Source organism: Oncorhynchus clarkii, chromosome 17 (assembly GCF_045791955.1).
Source record: "Oncorhynchus clarkii lewisi isolate Uvic-CL-2024 chromosome 17, UVic_Ocla_1.0, whole genome shotgun sequence".
In the NCBI taxonomy this organism is placed as follows: Eukaryota; Metazoa; Chordata; class Actinopteri; order Salmoniformes; family Salmonidae; genus Oncorhynchus; species Oncorhynchus clarkii.
The window spans coordinates 33,808,051-33,828,220 of NC_092163.1; the positions used below are offsets into that span (position 1 = coordinate 33,808,051).

Below are 20,170 nucleotides of genomic sequence, written 5' to 3' on the forward strand. Positions count from 1 at the left end.
AGTTAGAAAGGTAATCATACAGTAGATATTACCATTAGGAGACAGTTAGAAAGGTAATCATACAGTAGATATTACCATTAGGAGTCAGTTAGAAAGGTAATCATACAGTAGATATTTCCATTAGGTGTCAGTTAGAAAGGTAATCATACAGTAGATATTACCATTAGGTGTCAGTTAGAAAGGGAATCATACAGTAGATATTACCATTAGGAGTCAATTAAAAATACAGTAGACATTACCATTAGAAGTCAGTTAGAAAGGTAATCATACAGTAGATATTACCATTAGGAGTCAGTTAGAAAGGTAATCATACAGTAGATATTACCATTAGGAGTCAATTAAAAATACAGTAGATATTACCATTAGGGGTCAGTTAGAAAGGTAATCATACTGTAACGGTTTTCTTCGTCCTCCTCTGACGAGGAGCATGAAATGGCGGACCAATGCGCAGCGTTGTATTTGTTCAGGATGTTTATTTTACTGAACACTAAAAATACAAAATAACAACCTGAAATAAACGAAAACCGAAACAGTCCTGAAAGGTGCAGAAAATACTAAACAGAACATAGTCACCCACAAAACACAGGTGGGAAAAGGCTACCTAAGTACCATTCTCAATCAGAGACAATGAACGACACCTTTCCCTGATTGAGAACCATACCAGGCCAATCACATAAACACAACATAGAAAAAAGAACATAGACTACCCACCCCAACTCACGCCCTGACCAAACTAAAACAAAGACATAACAAAGGAACTAAGGTCAAAACGTGACAGCTCCTGACTGACGGGCGGCTCTGGCAGCTCAGGATAGCCGGGAGGACCTGGAGGGAGGAGACGGAGAGACAGCCTGGTGCGTGGGGCTGCCACAGGACCCACCAGGCTGGGGAGACCTACAGGAGGCCTGGTGCTTGGAGGATGATATGTTACTGTATAACCAGCCAGGACATGTTGCTGTATAACCAGACAGGACATGTTACTGTATAACCAGCCAGGACATGTTACTGTATAACCAGCCAGGACATGTTATTGTATAATCAGCTATGACATGTTTCTGTTCCACAAATCCCTACCTACAACAGGTTTAAAAGCAGTCATCTTCAGACTCAGACACTCTGTACTGAGGGCCTCCTCTGGTTGAACGTTTAGTTTTTTACCACAACACTACACAGCTGATTCAAATCATCAAAGCTAGATGATGAGTTGGTTATTTGAATCAGCTGTGCAGTGTAGGGCAAAACACATTAAGTTCACCAATAAGGGTTTGGAAAACCCTGCTTTAAGGCACTGTATCCATAGTCAGAAAACATAGTTTAAAATGTGTGAGTCCATCTATACCAAGACAGATATGACCAATAAGGTTTGACAGAGTTGAGAAATCTGTCGGCATCTTAATCTGAAGATTTAAAGGGGAACTTTAAGGGGAACGTCCATCGTAAATCTCAACACAGTCCTCCTGCACTCTATCATCAGGCTGTCCTTTCCCCCAGTAACTAAACAACACAGAGAACCAGACAGTCGGACAATGTGGTAAAAACATCCTCCTCAATTATATACAGTCCTATGTTTTCTCAGCTTAAAAGACACACTCTGTAAGATGATCATACCATTATCAAGACCATCAATACATTTTTTATTTTACTCTTTTGATTACATTTTCATGTGTCAATATTACCTGGTTTCTATAATACATCTATAGTTCTCATTGAATTACATTCATTATTTCACCCTCAGTAAAAGAGTCAGTCAGACCAATCCAGACTCTCAGGTGGAGGTTGAAGACAAACTGTCACTTTGAATATATTTTAAAATACTTCCCAAATATAAGTGTACTGATGAAAATACTTGTTCAAACACTGTCAACCTCTCTCTCTCTCTCACCTCTCCCCTCCCTCTCTCCCCTCTCTCCTTCTCTCTCTCTTCTCTCTCACCTCTCTCCCCCTCCCCCTTACCTCTCTCCCCTCCCTCTCTCCTCTCTCCCCCTTCCTTCCTCTGTCCTCTCTCACTCTCCCCCCTCTCTCTCTCAACTGTTCCTCTATGCTGTTTATGATCACCAGGTCTGCCCCCCTCTCTCTCTCTCACTCTCTCTCTTCTCTCTCACCTCTCTCCCTCCTCCCTCTCTTTTCTCTCTCACCTCTCCCCTCGCTCCCTCTCTCTTCTCTCCCCTCCCTCCCTCTCTTCTTTCTCCCCTCCCTCGCTCTCTTCTCCCTCACTCCCTCTCTAACTCTCTCTCTCTCTACCCCTCCCCCCCCCCCCCCCTCCCTCCCTCCCTCCCTCCCTCCCTCCCTCCCTCCCTCCCCTCTGTCTCTCTATTCTCTCACCTCTCCCCTCCTCCTCTCTCTCTATTCACTCTCTCTCTTCAGTCAGGTTGTTGTATCTGGTCTGTAGCTGGTCTCTCTATTTATTCAGGTTGTTGTATCTGGTTTGTAACTGGTCTCTCTATTTATTCAGGTTGTTGTATCTGGTCTGTAACTGGTCTCTCTCTTCAGTCAGGTTGTTGTAACTGGTCTGAAGCTGGTCTCTCTATTCAGTCAGGTTGTTGTAACTGGTCTGAAGCTTGTCTCTCTCTTTAGTCAGTTTGCTGTAACTGGTCTGTAGTTGGTCTCTCTATTCAGTCAGGTTGTTGTAACTGGTCTGAAGCTGGTCTCTTACTTTAGTCAGGTTGTTGTATCTGGTCTCTAACTGGTCTCTCTCTTCAGTCAGGTTGTTGTAACTGGTCTGAAGCTTGTCTCTCTATTCAGTCAGGTTGCTGTAACTGGTCTGTAGCTGGTCTATCTATTCGGTCAGGTTGTTGTAACTGGTCTGAAGCTGGTCTCTCTATTCAGTCAGGTTGTTGTAACTGGTCTGTAGCTGGTCTGTCTATTCGGTCAGGTTGTTGTAACTGGTCTGAAGCTGGTCTCTCTATTCAGTCAGGTTCTTGTATCTGGTCTGTAGCTGGTCTCTCGCTTTAGTCAGGTTGCTGTAACTGGTCTGTAGCTGGTCTCTCTATTCAGTCAGGTTGTTGTAACTGGTCTGAAGCTGGTCTCTCTATTCAGTCAGGTTATTGTAACTGGTCTGTAGCTGGTCTGTCTATTCGGTCAGGTTGTTGTAACTGGTCTGTAGCTGGTCTCTCTATTCAGTCAAGTTGTTGTAACTGGTCTGAAGCTGGTCTCTCTATTCAGTCAGGTTGTTGTAACTGGTCTGAAGCTGGCCTCTCTATTCAGTCAGGATGTTGTAACTGGTCTGTAGCTGGCCTCTCTCTTTAGTCAGGATGTTGTAACTGGTCTGTAGCTGGTCTCTCTCTTTAGTCAGGTTGTTGTAACTGGTCTGTAGCTGGTTTCTCTCTTTAGTCAGGTTGTTGTAACTGGTCTGTAGCTGGTTTCTCTCTTTAGTCAGGATGTTGTAACTGGACTGTAGCTGGCCTCTCTCTTTAGTCAGGTTGTTGTAACTGGTCTGTAGCTGGTCTCTCTCTGTTGAGTCATGATCAACAGTGACTCCATCTGTATAAAGGAAAAGTTAATCAAACATGTAACTAAAACACCATTAATGAGTAATTATAATTAAGTAGGCAACTTAAGTCTCAGTGACAACATACTAAACTCACAGTAGACAGACAGGCCTATGATCCCAGCCAGTAGGAGAACACACAGCAGTGCAGCAACTCCAGAGGGTCTCTCCCACCACTGAACATGTACTGAATAACAAATGATTAAAGATCTTTGGTAATGTGTTTTACTGTAACATCCAGGATTGGGACAAATAAAGATATAGTACTACAGGGTAATCTCACACGTTGTGTGTGTGTGTGTGTGTGTGTGTGTGTGTGTGTGTGTGTGTGCGTGTGCGTGTGCGAGTGCGTTGTATCTGGTCTGTAGCTGGTCTCTCTCTGTATTCAGGTTGTTGTATCTGGTCTGTAGCTGGTCTCTCTCTTCAGTCAGGTTGTTGTATCTGGTCTGTAGCTGGTCTCTATTTATTCAGGTTGTTGTATCTGGTTTGTAACTGGTCTCTCTATTTATTCAGGTTGTTGTATCTGGTCTGTAACTGGTCTCTCTATTTATTCAGGTTGTTGTATCTGGTCTGTAACTGGTCTCTCTCTTCAGTCAGGTTGTTGTAACTGGTCTGAAGCTTGTCTCTCTATTCAGTCAGGTTGCTGTAACTGGTCTGAAGCTGGTCTCTCTATTCAGTCAGGCTGTTGTAACTGGTCTGTAGCTGGTCTGTCTATTCGGTCAGGTTGTTGTAACTGGTCTGAAGCTGGTCTCTCTATTCAGTCAGCTTCTTGTATCTGGTCTGTAGCTGGTCTCTCGCTTTAGTCAGGTTGCTGTAACTGGTCTGTAGCTGGTCTCTCTATTCAGTCAGGTTGTTGTAACTGGTCTGAAGCTGGTCTCTCTATTCAGTCAGGTTATTGTAACTGGTCTGTAGCTGGTCTGTCTATTCGGTCAGGTTGTTGTAACTGGTCTGTAGCTGGTCTCTCTATTCAGTCAAGTTGTTGTAACTGGTCTGAAGCTGGTCTCTCTATTCAGTCAGGTTGTTGTAACTGGTCTGAAGCTGGCCTCTCTATTCAGTCAGGATGTTGTAACTGGTCTGTAGCTGGCCTCTCTCTTTAGTCAGGATGTTGTAACTGGTCTGTAGCTGGTCTCTCTCTTTAGTCAGGTTGTTGTAACTGGTCTGTAGCTGGTTTCTCTCTTTAGTCAGGTTGTTGTAACTGGTCTGTAGCTGGTTTCTCTCTTTAGTCAGGATGTTGTAACTGGACTGTAGCTGGCCTCTCTCTTTAGTCAGGTTGTTGTAACTGGTCTGTAGCTGGTCTCTCTCTGTTGAGTCATGATCAACAGTGACTCCATCTGTATAAAGGAAAAGTTAATCAAACATGTAACTAAAACACCATTAATGAGTAATTATAATTAAGTAGGCAACTTAAGTCTCAGTGACAACATACTAAACTCACAGTAGACAGACAGGCCTATGATCCCAGCCAGTAGGAGAACACACAGCAGTGCAGCAACTCCAGAGGGTCTCTCCCACCACTGAACATGTACTGAATAACAAATGATTAAAGATCTTTGGTAATGTGTTTTACTGTAACATCCAGGATTGGGACAAATAAAGATATAGTACTACAGGGTAATCTCACACGTTGTGTGTGTGTGTGTGTGTGTGTGTGTGTGTGTGTGTGTGTGTGTGCGAGTGCGTTGTATCTGGTCTGTAGCTGGTCTCTCTCTGTATTCAGGTTGTTGTATCTGGTCTGTAGCTGGTCTCTCTCTTCAATTCAGGTTGTTGTATCTGGTCTGTAGCTGGTCTCTATTTATTCAGGTTGTTGTATCTGGTTTGTAACTGCTCTCTTTCTTTATTCAGGTTGTTGTATCTGGTCTGTAACTGGTCTCTCTATTTATTCAGGTTGTTGTATCTGGTCTGTAACTGGTCTCTCTCTTCAGTCAGGTTGTTGTAACTGGTCTGAAGCTTGTCTCTCTATTCAGTCAGGTTGCTGTAACTGGTCTGAAGCTGGTCTCTCTATTCAGTCAGGCTGTTGTAACTGGTCTGTAGCTGGTCTGTCTATTCGGTCAGGTTGTTGTAACTGGTCTGAAGCTGGTCTCTCTATTCAGTCAGTTTGTTGTAACTGGTCTGTAGCTGGTCTGTCTATTCGGTCAGGTTGTTGTAACTGGTCTGAAGCTGGTCTGTCTATTCAGTCAAGTTGTTGTAACTGGTCTGAAGCTGGTCTCTCTATTCAGTCAGGTTGTTGTAACTGGTCTGAAGCTGGTCTCTCTATTCAGTCAGGTTGTTGTAACTGGTCTGAAGCTGGTCTCTCTATTCAGTCAGGATGTTGTAACTGGTTTGTAACTGCTCTCTTTCTTTATTTTGGTTGTTGTATCTGGTCTGTAACTGGTCTCTCTATTTATTCAGGTTGTTGTATCTGGTCTGTAACTGGTCTCTCTCTTCAGTCAGGTTGTTGTAACTGGTCTGAAGCTGGTCTCTCTATTCAGTCAGGTTGTTGTAACTGGTCTGAAGCTTGTCTCTCTCTTTAGTCAGGTTGCTGTAACTGGTCTGTAGCTGGTCTCTCTATTCAGTCAGGTTGTTGTAACTGGTCTGAAGCTGGTCTCTCACTTTAGTCAGGTTGTTGTATCTGGTCTCTAACTGGTCTATCTCTTCAGTCAGGTTGTTGTAACTGGTCTGAAGCTTGTCTCTCTATTCAGTCAGGTTGCTGTAACTGGTCTGAAGCTGGTCTCTCTATTCAGTCAGGTTGTTGTAACTGGTCTGTAGCTGGTCTGTCTATTCGGTCAGGTTGTTGTAACTGGTCTGAAGCTGGTCTCTCTATTCAGTCAGGTTGTTGTAACTGGTCTGTAGCTGGCCTCTCTCTTTAGTCAGGATGTTGTAACTGGTCTGTAGCTGGTCTCTCTCTTTAGTCAGGTTGTTGTAACTGGTCTGTAGCTGGTTTCTCTCTTTAGTCAGGTTGTTGTAACTGGTCTGTAGCTGGTTTCTCTCTTTAGTCAGGATGTTGTAACTGGACTGTAGCTGGCCTCTCTCTTTAGTCAGGTTGTTGTAACTGGTCTGTAGCTGGTCTCTCTCTGTTGAGTCATGATCAACAGTGACTCCATCTGTATAAAGGAAAAGTTAATCAAACATGTAACTAAAACACCATTAATGAGTAATTATAATTAAGTAGGCAACTTAAGTCTCAGTGACAACATACTAAACTCACAGTAGACAGACAGGCCTATGATCCCAGCCAGTAGGAGAACACACAGCAGTGCAGCAACTCCAGAGGGTCTCTCCCACCACTGAACATGTACTGAATAACAAATGATTAAAGATCTTTGGTAATGTGTTTTACTGTAACATCCAGGATTGGGACAAATAAAGATATAGCACTACAGGGTAATCTCACCAGTTGTGTGTGTGTGTGTGTGTGTGTGTGTGTGTGTGCGTGTGCGTGTGCGTGTGCGAGTGCGTTGTATCTGCTCTGTAGCTGGTCTCTCTCTGTATTCAGGTTGTTGTATCTGGTCTGTAGCTGGTCTCTCTCTTCAGTCAGGTTGTTGTATCTGGTCTGTAGCTGGTCTCTATTTATTCAGGTTGTTGTATCTGGTTTGTAACTGCTCTCTTTCTTTATTTAGGTTGTTGTATCTGGTCTGTAACTGGTCTCTCTATTTATTCAGGTTGTTGTATCTGGTCTGTAACTGGTCTCTCTCTTCAGTCAGGTTGTTGTAACTGGTCTGAAGCTTGTCTCTCTATTCAGTCAGGTTGCTGTAACTGGTCTGAAGCTGGTCTCTCTATTCAGTCAGGTTGTTGTAACTGGTCTGTAGCTGGTCTGTCTATTCGGTCAGGTTGTTGTAACTGGTCTGAAGCTGGTCTCTCTATTCAGTCAGGTTGTTGTAACTGGTCTGTAGCTGGTCTGTCTATTCAGTCAGGTTGTTGTAACTGGTCTGAAGCTGGTCTGTCTATTCAGTCAAGTTGTTGTAACTGGTCTGAAGCTGGTCTCTCTATTCAGTCAGGTTGTTGTAACTGGTCTGAAGCTGGTCTCTCTATTCAGTCAGGTTGTTGTAACTGGTCTGAAGCTGATCTCTCTATTCAGTCAGGATATTGTAACTGGTATGTAACTGCTCTCTTTCTTTATTTTGGTTGTTGTATCTGGTCTGTAACTGGTCTCTCTATTTATTCAGGTTGTTGTATCTGGTCTGTAACTGGTCTCTCTCTTCAGTCAGGTTGTTGTAACTGGTCTGAAGCTGGTCTCTCTATTCAGTCAGGTTGTTGTAACTGGTCTGAAGCTTGTCTCTCTCTTTAGTCAGGTTGCTGTAACTGGTCTGTAGCTGGTCTCTCTATTCAGTCAGGTTGTTGTAACTGGTCTGAAGCTGGTCTCTCACTTTAGTCAGGTTGATGTATCTGGTCTCTAACTGGTCTCTCTCTTCAGTCAGGTTGTTGTAACTGGTCTGAAGCTTGTCTCTCTATTCAGTCAGGTTGCTGTAACTGGTCTGAAGCTGGTCTCTCTATTCAGTCAGGTTGTTGTAACTGGTCTGTAGCTGGTCTGTCTATTCGGTCAGGTTGTTGTAACTGGTCTGAAGCTGGTCTCTCTATTCAGTCAGGTTGTTGTAACTGGTCTGTAGCTGGTCTGTCTATTCAGTCAGGTTGTTGTATCTGGTCTCTAGCTGGTCTCTCGCTTTAGTCAGGTTGCTGTAACTGGTCTGAAGCTGGTCTCTCTATTCAGTCAGATTATTGTAACTGGTCTGTAGCTGGTCTGTCTATTCGGTCAGGTTGTTGTAACTGGTCTGTAGCTGGTCTCTGTATTCAGTCAAGTTGTTGTAACTGGTCTGAAGCTGGTCTCTCTATTCAGTCAGGTTGTTGTAACTGGTCTGAAGCTGGTCTCTTTATTCAGTCAGGTTGTTGTAACTGGTCTAAAGCTGGTCTCTCTATTCAGTCAGGATGTTGTAACTGGACTGTAGCTGGCCTCTCTCTTTAGTCAGGATGTTGTAACTGGTCTGTAGCTGGTCTCTCTCTTTAGTCAGGTTGTTGTAACTGGTCTGTAGCTGGTTTCTCTCTTTAGTCAGGATGTTGTAACTGGACTGTAGCTGGCCTCTCTCTTTAGTCAGGTTGTTGTAACTGGTCTGTAGCTGGTCTCTCTCTGTTGAGTCATGATCAACATTGACTCCATCTGTATAAAGGAAAAGTTAATCAAATATGTAACTAAAACACCATTAATGAGTAATTATAATTAAGTAGGCAACTGAAGTCTCAGTGACAACATACTAAACTCACAGTAGACAGACAGGCCTATGATCCCAGCCAGTAGGAGAACACACAGCAGTGCAGCAACTCCAGAGGGTCTCTCCCACCACTGAACATGTACTGAATAACAAATGATTAAAGATCTTTGGTAATGTGTTTTACTGTATCATCCAGGATTGGGACAAATAAAGATATAGTACTACAGGGTAATCTCACCTGTTGTGTGTGTGTGTGTGTGTGTGTGTGTGTGTGTGTGTGTGTGTGTGTGTGTGTGTGCGTGTGCGTGTGCGAGTGCGAGGGTGCTCAAATACAGTAACTTCTACTTCTAACCTATACGTCTGTACCTGTGTCTTCTCCCTGCACTGATTATTCTTTTGGGTCCCAACCCCTAATGTGTCTCTACCTTAATTAATGCTGTCATTGAATGGGCGGTATAAACCAAATATAAACTCATAATTGTGCATTCAAAATTGTATTTCAATGACCTGAATGATGAGGATGAAGATGTCACACCCTGATCTTTTTCACCTGTTCTTGTGATTGTCTCCACTCCCTCCAGGTGTCGCATATTTTCCCATGTGGATTAATCCCTGTGTTTCCTGTTTCTCTGTGCCAGTGTATTTATCCCTGTGTTTCCTGTCTCTCTGTGCCAGTGTATTTATCCCTGTGTTTCCTGTTTCTCTGTGCCAGTGTATTTACCCCTGTGTTTCCTGTTTCTCTGTGCCAGTGTATTTATCCCTGTGTTTCCTGTTTCTCTGTGCCAGTGTATTTATCCCTGTATTTCCTGTCTCTCTGTGCCAGTGTATTTATCCCTGTGTTTCCTGTTTCTCTGTCCCAGCGTATTTATCCCTGTGTTTCCTGTATCTCTGTGCCAGTGTATTTATCCTTGTGTTTCCTGTCTCTCTGTCCCAGTGTATTTATCCCTGTGTTTCCTGTCTCTCTGTCCCAGTGTATTTATCCCTGTGTTTCCTGTCTCTCTGTCCCAGTGTATTTATCCCTGTGTTTCCTGTCTCTCTGTCCCAGTGTATTTATCCCTGTGTTTCCTGTCTCTCTGTGCCAGTGTATTTATCCCTGTGTTTCCTGTCTCTCTGTCCCAGTGTATTTATCCCTGTGTTTCCTGTCTCTCTGTCCCAGTGTATTTATCCCTGTGTTTCCTGTCTCTCTGTGCCAGTGTATTTATCCCTGTGTTTCCTGTCTCTCTGTGCCAGTGTATTTATCCCTGTGTTTCCTGTTTCTCTGTCCCAGCGTATTTATCCCTGTGTTTCCTGTCTCTCTGTCCCAGTGTATTTATCCCTGTGTTTCCTGTCTCTCTGTGCCAGTGTATTTATCCCTGTGTTTCCTGTTTCTCTGTCCCAGTGTATTTATCCCTGTGTTTCCTGTCTCTCTGTGCCAGTGTATTTATCCCTGTGTTTCCTGTTTCTCTGTGCCAGTGTATTTACACCTGTGTTTCCTGTTTCTCTGTGCCAGTGTATTTATCCCTGTTTCCTGTTTCTCTGTGCCAGTGTATTTATCCCTGTGTTTCCTGTTTCTCAGTGCCAGTGTATTTATCCCTGTGTTTCCTGTCTCTCTGTGCCAGTGTATGTATCACTGTGTTTCCTGTTTCTCTGTGCCAGTGTATTTATCCCTGTGTTTCCTGTCTCTCTGTCACAGTACGTCTTGTATGTTCAAGTCAACCAGCGTGTTTTTCCCCTGCCCTACTTTTCTATTCTCTTCTACTAGTCCTCCCAGTTTTGACCTTTGCCTGTTTTCTGGACTCCATTCCCACCTGCCTGACCATTCTGTCTGCCCTGACCTCGAGCCTGCCTGCCAGTCTGTACCTCTGGATCTCTGAACTGTTTTTGACCTTTTGCTTGTCCATGACTATTATCTTGCCTTCCCCCTTTGGATTGTTAATAAATATATTGGGCTCGAACCATCTGCCTCCTGTGTCTGCATCTGGTTCTCCTTGTGCCCCTATTGAAGAAGGTGATTGAATTTAGAACAATAGTGTAGGAATTGCTATTTCTCTGTCCTGTACGCACACCCCAAAAATACACAGAATTCTCACAGATCAGATATGCCCCAACAAAAAAATGTTGCTTAGATATTAATTTAAAATCTTCCAGTCCTCTAAATGTACAGTGCCTTGCGAAAGTATTCGGCCCCCTTGAACTTTGCGACCTTTTGCCACATTTCAGGCTTCAAACATAAAGATATAAAACTGTATTTTTTTGTGAAGAATCAACAAGTGGGACACAATCATGAAGTGGAACGACATTTATTGGATATTTCAAACTTTTTTAACAATTTCAAAAACTGAAAAATTGGGCGTGCAAAATTATTCAGCCCCCTTAAGTTAATACTTTGTAGCGCCACCTTTTGCTGCGATTACAGCTGTAAGTCGCTTGGGGTATGTCTCTATCAGTTTTGCACATCGAGAGACTGAAATGTTTTCCCATTCCTCCTTGCAAAACAGCTCAAGCTCAGTGAGGTTGGATGGAGAGCATTTGTGAACAGCAGTTTTCAGTTCTTTCTGCAGATTCTCGATTGGATTCAGGTCTGGACTTTGACTCGGCCATTCTAACACCTGGATATGTTTATTTTTGAACCATTCCATTGTAGATTTTGCTTTATGTTTTGGATCATTGTCTTGTTGGAAGACAAATCTCCGTCCCAGTCTCAGGTCTTTTGCAGACTCCATCAGCTTTTCTTCCAGAATGGTCCTGTATTTGTCTCCATCCATCTTCCCATCAATTTTAACCATCTTCCCTGTCCCTGCTGAAGAAAAGCAGGCCCAAACCATGATGCTGCCACCACCATGTTTGACAGTGGGGATGGTGTGATCAGGGTGATGAGCTGTGTTGCTTTTACGCCAAACATAACGTTTTGCATTGTTGCCAAAAAGTTCAATTTTGGTTTCATCTGACCAGAGCACCTTCTTCCACATGTTTGGTGTGTCTCCCAGGTGGCTTGTGGCAAACTTTAAACAACACTTTGTATGGATATCTTTAAGAAATGGCTTTCTTCTTTCCACTCTTCCATAAAGGCCAGATTTGTGCAATATACGACTGATTGTTGTCCTATGGACAGAGTCTCCCACCTCAGCTGTAGATCTCTGCAGTTCATCCATAGTGATCATGGGCCTCTTGGCTGCATCTCTGATCAGTCTTCTCCTTGTATGAGCTGAAAGTTTAGGGGGACTGCCAGGTCTTGGTAGATTTGCAGTGGTCTGATACTCCTTCCATTTCAATATTATCGCTTGTACAGTGCTCCTTGGGATGTTTAAAGCTTGGGAAATGTTTTTGTATCCAAATCCTACTTTAAACTTCTTCACAACAGTATCTCGGACCTGCCTGGTGTGTTCCTTGTTCTTCATGATGCTCTCTGCGCTTTTAACGGACCTCTGAGACTATCACAGTGCAGGTGCATTTATTCGGAGACTTGATTACACACAGGTGGATTGTATTTATCCTCATTAGTCATTTAGGTCAACATTGGATCATTCAGAGATCCTCACTGAACTTCTGGAGAGAGTTTGCTGCACTGAAAGTAAAGGGGCTGAATAATTTTGCACGTCCAATTTTTCAGTTTTTGATTTGTTAAAAAAGTTTGAAATATCCAATAAATGTCGTTCCACTTCATGATTGTGTCCCACTTGTTGTTGATTCTTCACTTTATGTTTGAAGCCTGAAATGTGGCAAAAGGTCGCAAAGTTCAAGGGGGCCGAATACTTTCGCAAGGCACTGTAATTATTGGCGGAGAGTCACGTCATTAGCGGAGAGTCAGGCAGCATTGGTTGGTCGGAGAGTCATGCGGAGAGTCATGGGGTGGCAGGTATCCTAGAGGTTAAAGCGTAGTAACCGAAAGGTTGCAAGATCAAATCGCTGAGCTGACAAGGTACAATTATGTTGATCTGCCCCTGAACAAGGCAGTTAACCCACTGTTCCTAGGCTATCATTGAAAATAAGAATTTGTTCTTAACTGACTTGCCAAGTTCAATATAATAAAAATGATGCATTGAAGAGGAATGAGATTGAGTCACAATCCATGCCAGGCACACCTGTGAGGAACTCCATCTCCTGTACTTGATGAAAATACCTGTCTATTTGTGGAAGAATCACCCTGATTAACTCTTTAGTCATATCACAGTTTACCTACTTTATGGTTTTGCCCACACCTAGCGACCTGTAAATTATATGAGAAAAAATATACAATTTGATTTGGAATGGCAAGCCAGACAAAATTAAAAGGGCCTATTGTCTAAGCCCATGTTCATGAATGGCCTTTTCCCCTTTAATCAAAATAAAAACCGCACATTTTCAGTTATTTGAAAACAAAATCATCTCCAAAATATCAATATCTTTTAAACTTGAACATGAAAATGAGATTGTGAACTCACCTTTGAGAATGAGAATGATAAATTACAGCAGTTAATACATTCATTCAATACATTGGAATAGAAAAGAAGCCATCCACATATGATGAAATATTAGCAGGAGAATAGACTCTTCATAGCCCGGCTAATGTAGGCTGAAAATTCACCCAACTTGCACGACTTTACAATTGATCCCTAGTTTTGGTCTCAAGTAAGCATGGTGTGTGAAGAGCGTTTAAATAAAATAAGCATTGTTTGTGAAAAAAACCCACCAGGAATATATAGACCGAGACCTATGAACACTTAAAAAACGAGAGTCAGGGTTAGTACTTTGTATATATAATTGGTTATCCTGACCTGGATGTCATCATAGGACACCACAATCGTTGGGGGTGCAGAGTAGTACCATTCTGCTCATCTGATGAAGGTGCACGTGAATCAGTATCACCCATTATTTGCAGAGACAGATACTTGTATATTTTATTTAACTAGGCAAGTCATTTAAGAACAAATTCTTATTTGCAATGACGTCCTAGGAACAGTGGGTTAACTGCCTTGTTCAGGGACAGAACAACAGATTTTTACCTTGTCAGCTCAAGGATTTGATTCAACAACCTTCCGGTTACTGGCCCAACGCTCTAACCACTAGACTACATGCCGCCCCAACTGGGATGGATCCCGAGGCAAATGTGGCTGACTAGTGAACCTCCAGGTGTTCATCATTAATACTGTGTCCAAGACTGATGCATCCCGAAAAAACATTCAAGACAGAGTTAATGAGTACTTGAGGTCACTGAGAAAGTCTTGACATGGCCTGCTCTCCCTTATGTAAGGAATTAAGCATCTTTGCCATGTTTACTATGTACTGTGGGCTATGTTTACTATGTACTGTGGGCTATGTTTACTATGTACTGTGGGCTATGTTTACTATGTACTGTGGGCCATGTTTACTATGTACTGTGGACTATGTTTACTATGTACTGTGGGCTATGTTTACTATGTACTGTGGGCTATGTTTACTATGTACTGTGGGCTATGTTTACTATGTACTGTGGGCTATGTTTACTATGTACTGTGGGCTATGTTTACTATGTACTGTGGGCCATGTTTACTATGTACTGTGGGCCATGTTTACTATGTACTGTGGGCCATGTTTACTATGTACTGTGGGCTATGTTTACTATGTACTGTGGGCTATGTTTACTTGTCAGACTACACAGTAGATTATTAAACGTTTGCATTTTGAAATAGTAAAAAATAAAATAATAATCAATAACATGTTTCTACCATGATGTGTTTCTGGTTGATGGCCAATATTAAGTACAGTCAAATGCATTTGTGAATTAAATCACTTTATTGTTTAATTAATTAAGGCTCCTTTCTCTTTTATGTGCTGGAGTTATTTTAAGAATAAAGTAGGCTAATGAAGGCAACAAATTGTTGCTTACTGAAACTCCCAATGTCATCCAAATGTTACAATAGGATTTGAAGCAAAAGTCTACCTGTGTATGGTCAACTATTTCAGCACCGTTTTGTGCTGCTCTGAGAAAAGCAAGACAACTTAATAAACATATACATTTTAAAAGTAATTCAAAAATATATTTATATTGTACCACTGTAGATGTTGCAGGCAGTCAGAGAAACTTCAATGTATTCAATGCTTAAGTACTATAAAACCAGATTTGCCCAACCCCTACAAATATATGAATTTATTATTATCCCTGCATTATCATTGTATAAAAGCCCATTAGATATTAATTTAGAATCCTCTAAATGTAATTAGATCTACTATTGAAAATTGTTGATCTGAATTAATCTGCAAGTATTTTCATTTTGAGTTTCCGGTAAACTCTTTGTTTCCTTTCATGTGTCCAACCAATTATTATTGGGTTATTCACCATGGCAACCAGTGAAATGTATTTCTGAGTTAGGTTGGCTTGTTTTCAGAATTCACAACGAAATGCCTCCAGCTGTCCATCACCACTGTAAATATAAAGAGTGGTTATAGAGGGTGAGCGTGTATGTGTGTGTTTGTGCGAGAGAGAATCGAAACACACACAGTAACGTGTGTAAATGAGTTCCGAGAGCAGATCTGTTATCCAACGATTAGTTTCATATTAAAAACGGTTAAATGTTTCTCAAAGATGCTCTCTGGTGGTCAAACTAGCTCTAACGAGCGTTAATGGCAACAATGTCTGACACTTAAATAATAAATAATGTGCCATAGAATTCTGCGGCAGCCCGCAAGTTTTTAAGAAAGAACCACTGGAGGAGTTGGCAAGACAGCTCTAAACAGACCTGGGACTCTAGCTAGTAGGAGTTGACAAGACAGCACTAAACAGACCTGGGACTCTAGCTAGTAGGAGTTGACAAGACAGTACTAAACAGACCTGGGACTCTAGCTAGTAGGAGTTGACAAGACAGCACTAAACAGACCTGGGACTGTAGCTAGTAGGAGTTGGCAAGACAGCACTAAACAGACCTGGGACTCTAGCTAGTAGGAGTTGACAAGACAGCACTAAACAGACCTGGGACTCTAGCTAGTAGGAGTTGGCAAGACAGCACTAAACAGACCTGGGACTCTAGCTAGTAGGACTTGACAAGACAGCACTAAACAGACCTGGGACTCTAGCTAGTAGGAGTTGGCAAGACAGCACTAAACAGACCTGGGACTCTAGCTAGTAGGAGTTGACAAGACAGCACTAAACAGACCTGGGACTCTAGCTAGTAGGAGTTGGCAAGACAGCACTAAACAGACCTGGGACTCTAGCTAGTAGGAGTTGACAAGACATCACTAAACAGACCTGGGACTCTAGCTAGTAGGAGTTGACAAGACAGCACTAAACAGACCTGGGACTCTAGCTAGTAGGAGTTGACAAGACAGCACTAAACAGACCTGGGACTCTAGCTAGTAGGAGTTGACAAGACATCACTAAACAGACCTGGGACTCTAGCTAGTAGGAGTTGACAAGACAGCACTAAACAGACCTGGGACTCTAGCTAGTAGGAGTTGGCAAGACATCACTAAACAGACCTGGGACTCTAGCTAGTAGGAGTTGGCAAGACAGCACTAAACAGACCTGGGACTCTAGCTAGTAGGAGTTGACAAGACAGCACTAAACAGACCTGGGACTCTAGCTAGTAGGAGTTGACAAGACAGCACTAAACAGACCTGGGACTCTAGCTAGGGTTGGGTTAAGTTTAGGTAAGAATAATTGTTTAAGGGTTGGAGTGAGATTAGAAAACAAAATTTATGCCAGCAACCTTTTGTTATGCCTTCCATTCAACACCAATTTATCACCTAGCAAGTGTATTTAACACGCACTGGGCACTGTAAGCTCTGCCCACTGACCATTGAGCTTTAATTGAACCAATCACATTCAGTATGTCCTTGAGACAGAGCTGCCCTCAGGGCAAGATTGAATACGGAAAACTGTCCCTAACCAATCTGGATTGTTGTTTGAGGTTTAAGCTAAATCTCTACCACCTGTTCACATTCTTTTAACCAACACTTTGTCCATCTGCTGGTGAATAAGAGAAAAAGCATTTAGCATTTAAATAAACCGATAACCAAACCAAAAACAACATGGACGCTATCAAAAAACTATGAAGATGAAGATGAAGGCACTTAAAATGCCTTTATTGTGGTCGTACATATAATGAAACAACATACAAAAAATGAATGTAAAAAGAAACAAGAATACAATGGAGCATATTATCTACAATATTGTATGTATACTGCATAACTTCGCTCTTCAATAAAACATATTTGTTCATTGAACAATATATTTTAAAATGTTATAGATTGGGTTGCCAGGTGGTGGTGTCATACATGACCGATGACATCACAATGGTCTTAAAGCCAATTTGAACAATGGGTTAATGTGGAAATGTATCAGTCTTCATTGGTTATCGACATGGCTTGTTTCTGCTGGTGCAAAAAGGTATGAAATCAGGTCATTTAATCAAATAACAACTACTATAATTCTGGAGTAGTATGTTTCTCTTAAACCTAGTGGGAAGAATAAAAGTAAAATTACATTCTGATTGACGAATACGTAAAAAGTGTACATGAGATGTACATGAAGTTCTGCTATTGCAAATGTCACTCAATGTAACCTGTCTATACTGTGTTATTTGAGGTTTAGGATAGATCCCTATGATTCTCCATTTAGGCCTACCTCTTCCTACTCTTATGACCCCCCTCTTCCATTGGCTGGGGATCTGGGAAAAAAGTATTTAGCACTATCACATTTCCTTGTCAACAGAAAAAACGTCAGAAAGCAAATTCAGTTGATGTGGAGCAGAAGACAAGAAAGAAGAAGGAGAGGGGCACTTCATCCCCCTCTCCAATTCCATCTGACCGTTCTGAACGGAATGGCTCCGCTACCTCTGACCCCTCACCCTCTGACCAACTCTCCTCCCTCCATCCACCTCCCTCTCCTGTTAAATGTTCTTCTCAGCCTTGCTCTCCTGCTAAACAACCCTCTGTACCCCGGTCACCTGCCAAAAACCCTTCCCCAGTGAAATCCTTTCCAGTGGTGTCCCACCCTAGTTCTCCCTCTCCTACCAACCCTCTGGACCATCATGGAGACACCAGTCAGGAGGGCACAACAGTCAGGTAATCCAAACATAAAGTACAGTGCCATCCTAGAGTCTCTTTGGAGAGTTGGGTTTAGTGCTACCAGACCAGGGCCAGTGTTAATCAACAGTATGAGTGCTAATCTAGGATCAGGTCCTCTCTGTCCATAATAATCTGATTCATTGATCTATGATCTAAAATGCAAAACTGGTCCTAGATCAGACTCCTACTCTGAGACACTTGATAAACACAGTCCCAGAAAGTTATTTTCCTCAAACTGTAGTTTTAGCCTCTTCTGTCTACATCTAGTGGATAAAGAGAGTACTAACCTATTGACCTGGTCTACTTGGTACACTGCATGTATATGGACAGCAGTACTCAGCTGTGTTTATAGTACAATACAGTATTTAATAGAGAGACTGTGTAGAGTGATAATATCTCTGTGTTGGAGGCGTTAGACCTGTTTCTCTCCTTCCTCCAGACCTCTGTCCCTTCAGGAACACTCTAGTCCAATGCCCCAGAGACCAGTCTCAGCCACCAGAAGCATGACTCTTCCCAGGGCCAGCTCAGCCACCAGAAGCATGACTCTTCCCAGGGCCAGCTCAGCCACAAGAAGCATGACTCTTCCCAGGGCCAGCTCAGCCACAAGAAGCATGACTCTTCCCAGGGCCAGCTCAGCCACCAGAAGCATGACTTTTCCCAGGGCCAGCTCAGCCACCAGAAGCATGACTCTTCCCAGGGCCAGCTCAGCCACCAGAAGCATGACTCTTCCCAGGGCCAACTCAGCCACCAGAGGGTCAGAAGAGACCCAGGGGGCCAGAGGAGAATGGGGGGAACTGGTCAACATGGAACTCCTTGGGTAAACCACAACACACTGCAAATGCATTGAATATAAGTTCTTTATTGTTTAGAGATCAGTGTCTGATATACTATGGGGATAAGGCTTACTATCTAGCATGTCCGTTTTATTAGATATTTATAAACCCATGAATTATGTCAATCTTGGTCTAAAGGACATCCCCTGCCATTATCATCACTTTATAGAGATATGAAGGTTATGATTCATCTCTATGTGTTTACTGATGGCTGCTTCTTCTTCACAGTTTGCCTAACATTGGCAACACTTGCTTCCTTAACGCCACCCTGCAGTGCCTCCTGGTCCTGCCTTCCTTCTCAAAGGAAATCCTGCACCAGGAACAACTCTGGAGCTCCTCCCCCTTCTCCAACCTGCTCAGGTAAGGGAAGGCTCAAAAGCAGACACTCACCCCACACACCTATTAATTGTGGTCATAAATTAAATAAGGGACACTCTTTTCACGCCACTTCTACAGAAAGGGATTGTCGTAGCAGGTTAAGATAGCACTTTCACTAATCCTAACCCTTTTCCTAACCTTAACCACTTCATATTTTGCTGTGTATTGTATTTATGGTTTATTTTCCAGTTTCTTTTTGTTTTTGGAATCTTCATAACCAAGAGGAACAACAATGACACACTGATTATGATGTAGGCATTTTGTAGGCCAATTTGGAAAGTGTAGAATGACTACATTACCCATAATGCTCATTGACTGAACATTCCACCTTACCGTGGGAAATTTGGTCGTTTTTTTTAAATGCTCTGGAATTGAGAGCAGTATCCAAACCAAATATCTTAGGAGAATAAACAATACATTTTTGTTGTTTGGCTTCATTGTCCGTCCTCAAAGGTGAAATTGCATCGAATCGAATGAAACATTTCTAATGATGGGGTGCCACTAGATAAAACATATTTGTATATACTCATCTGCCTCTTCAGGCGTAAGCCAGTAGGTTGACACCATCCAGTCGGCTGCTAACTTACTCTCTGTCTCCCCTACAGGTGTCTGTCTGATGTGCACCGTTCGGGTCTACCTGACAGTGTGGCATACCAGGCCTCAAAAGCAGACCTCATGTGGAAGGTCAAGTACTCCTTGTCGGGATACGATTTGAAGTATCTGGGGGACACGCAACAGGTAAGTGAGGCACTACTCTCTTGTGTACGAGTGCTCTTCTTGCAATGGTTCATTTTCTCTTTTTAATTTGCTTTCATCTTGGTGTGTTTCTTTCTCTTCCTCATCATAGGACGCACACGAGTTACTGGTCAATATGCTGTGCCAGCTGAAGGAGGAGGGCATGATTCTGAAGACACTCGGGATGAACTACACCTGCCCTGTTTCCCAGCTGGAGTTCCAGCTTGTGTCGGTGCGCAAATGTACCAGGTAAGAGCTCCCATTGGTTGTAATGTATCTACTGAGAACATGATCTTTCTATATATATATATATATATATATATATATATATATATATATATATATATATACAGTATATATTAGTATTACAAAACACATGGCATAACAGAAACATTGTAGAGACCTGAAACAGAAACAGACTTGATGCATTCTTCTTCTCTTTGTCCTGCTTCTGAAGCTGTGGGCGCGAGTCGTCCACCAGAGAGGACTACAACCACCTCTCATTGGACTTCAGCCCTGAGCGCACCTTGCTGAACAGCCTAGCACTCACTTTCAAA

At 42.6% G+C, this 20,170-nt stretch overlaps 2 pseudogenes; one reads left to right on the forward strand and one right to left on the reverse strand.

Moving 5' to 3' along the window:
* LOC139369405 (cingulin-like) overlaps positions 1–20,170 on the forward strand; it is a 55,234-nt pseudogene that overhangs the window by 17,305 nt on the left and 17,759 nt on the right.
* On the reverse strand, positions 1,419–18,388 carry LOC139369984 (paramyosin-like; annotated as a pseudogene).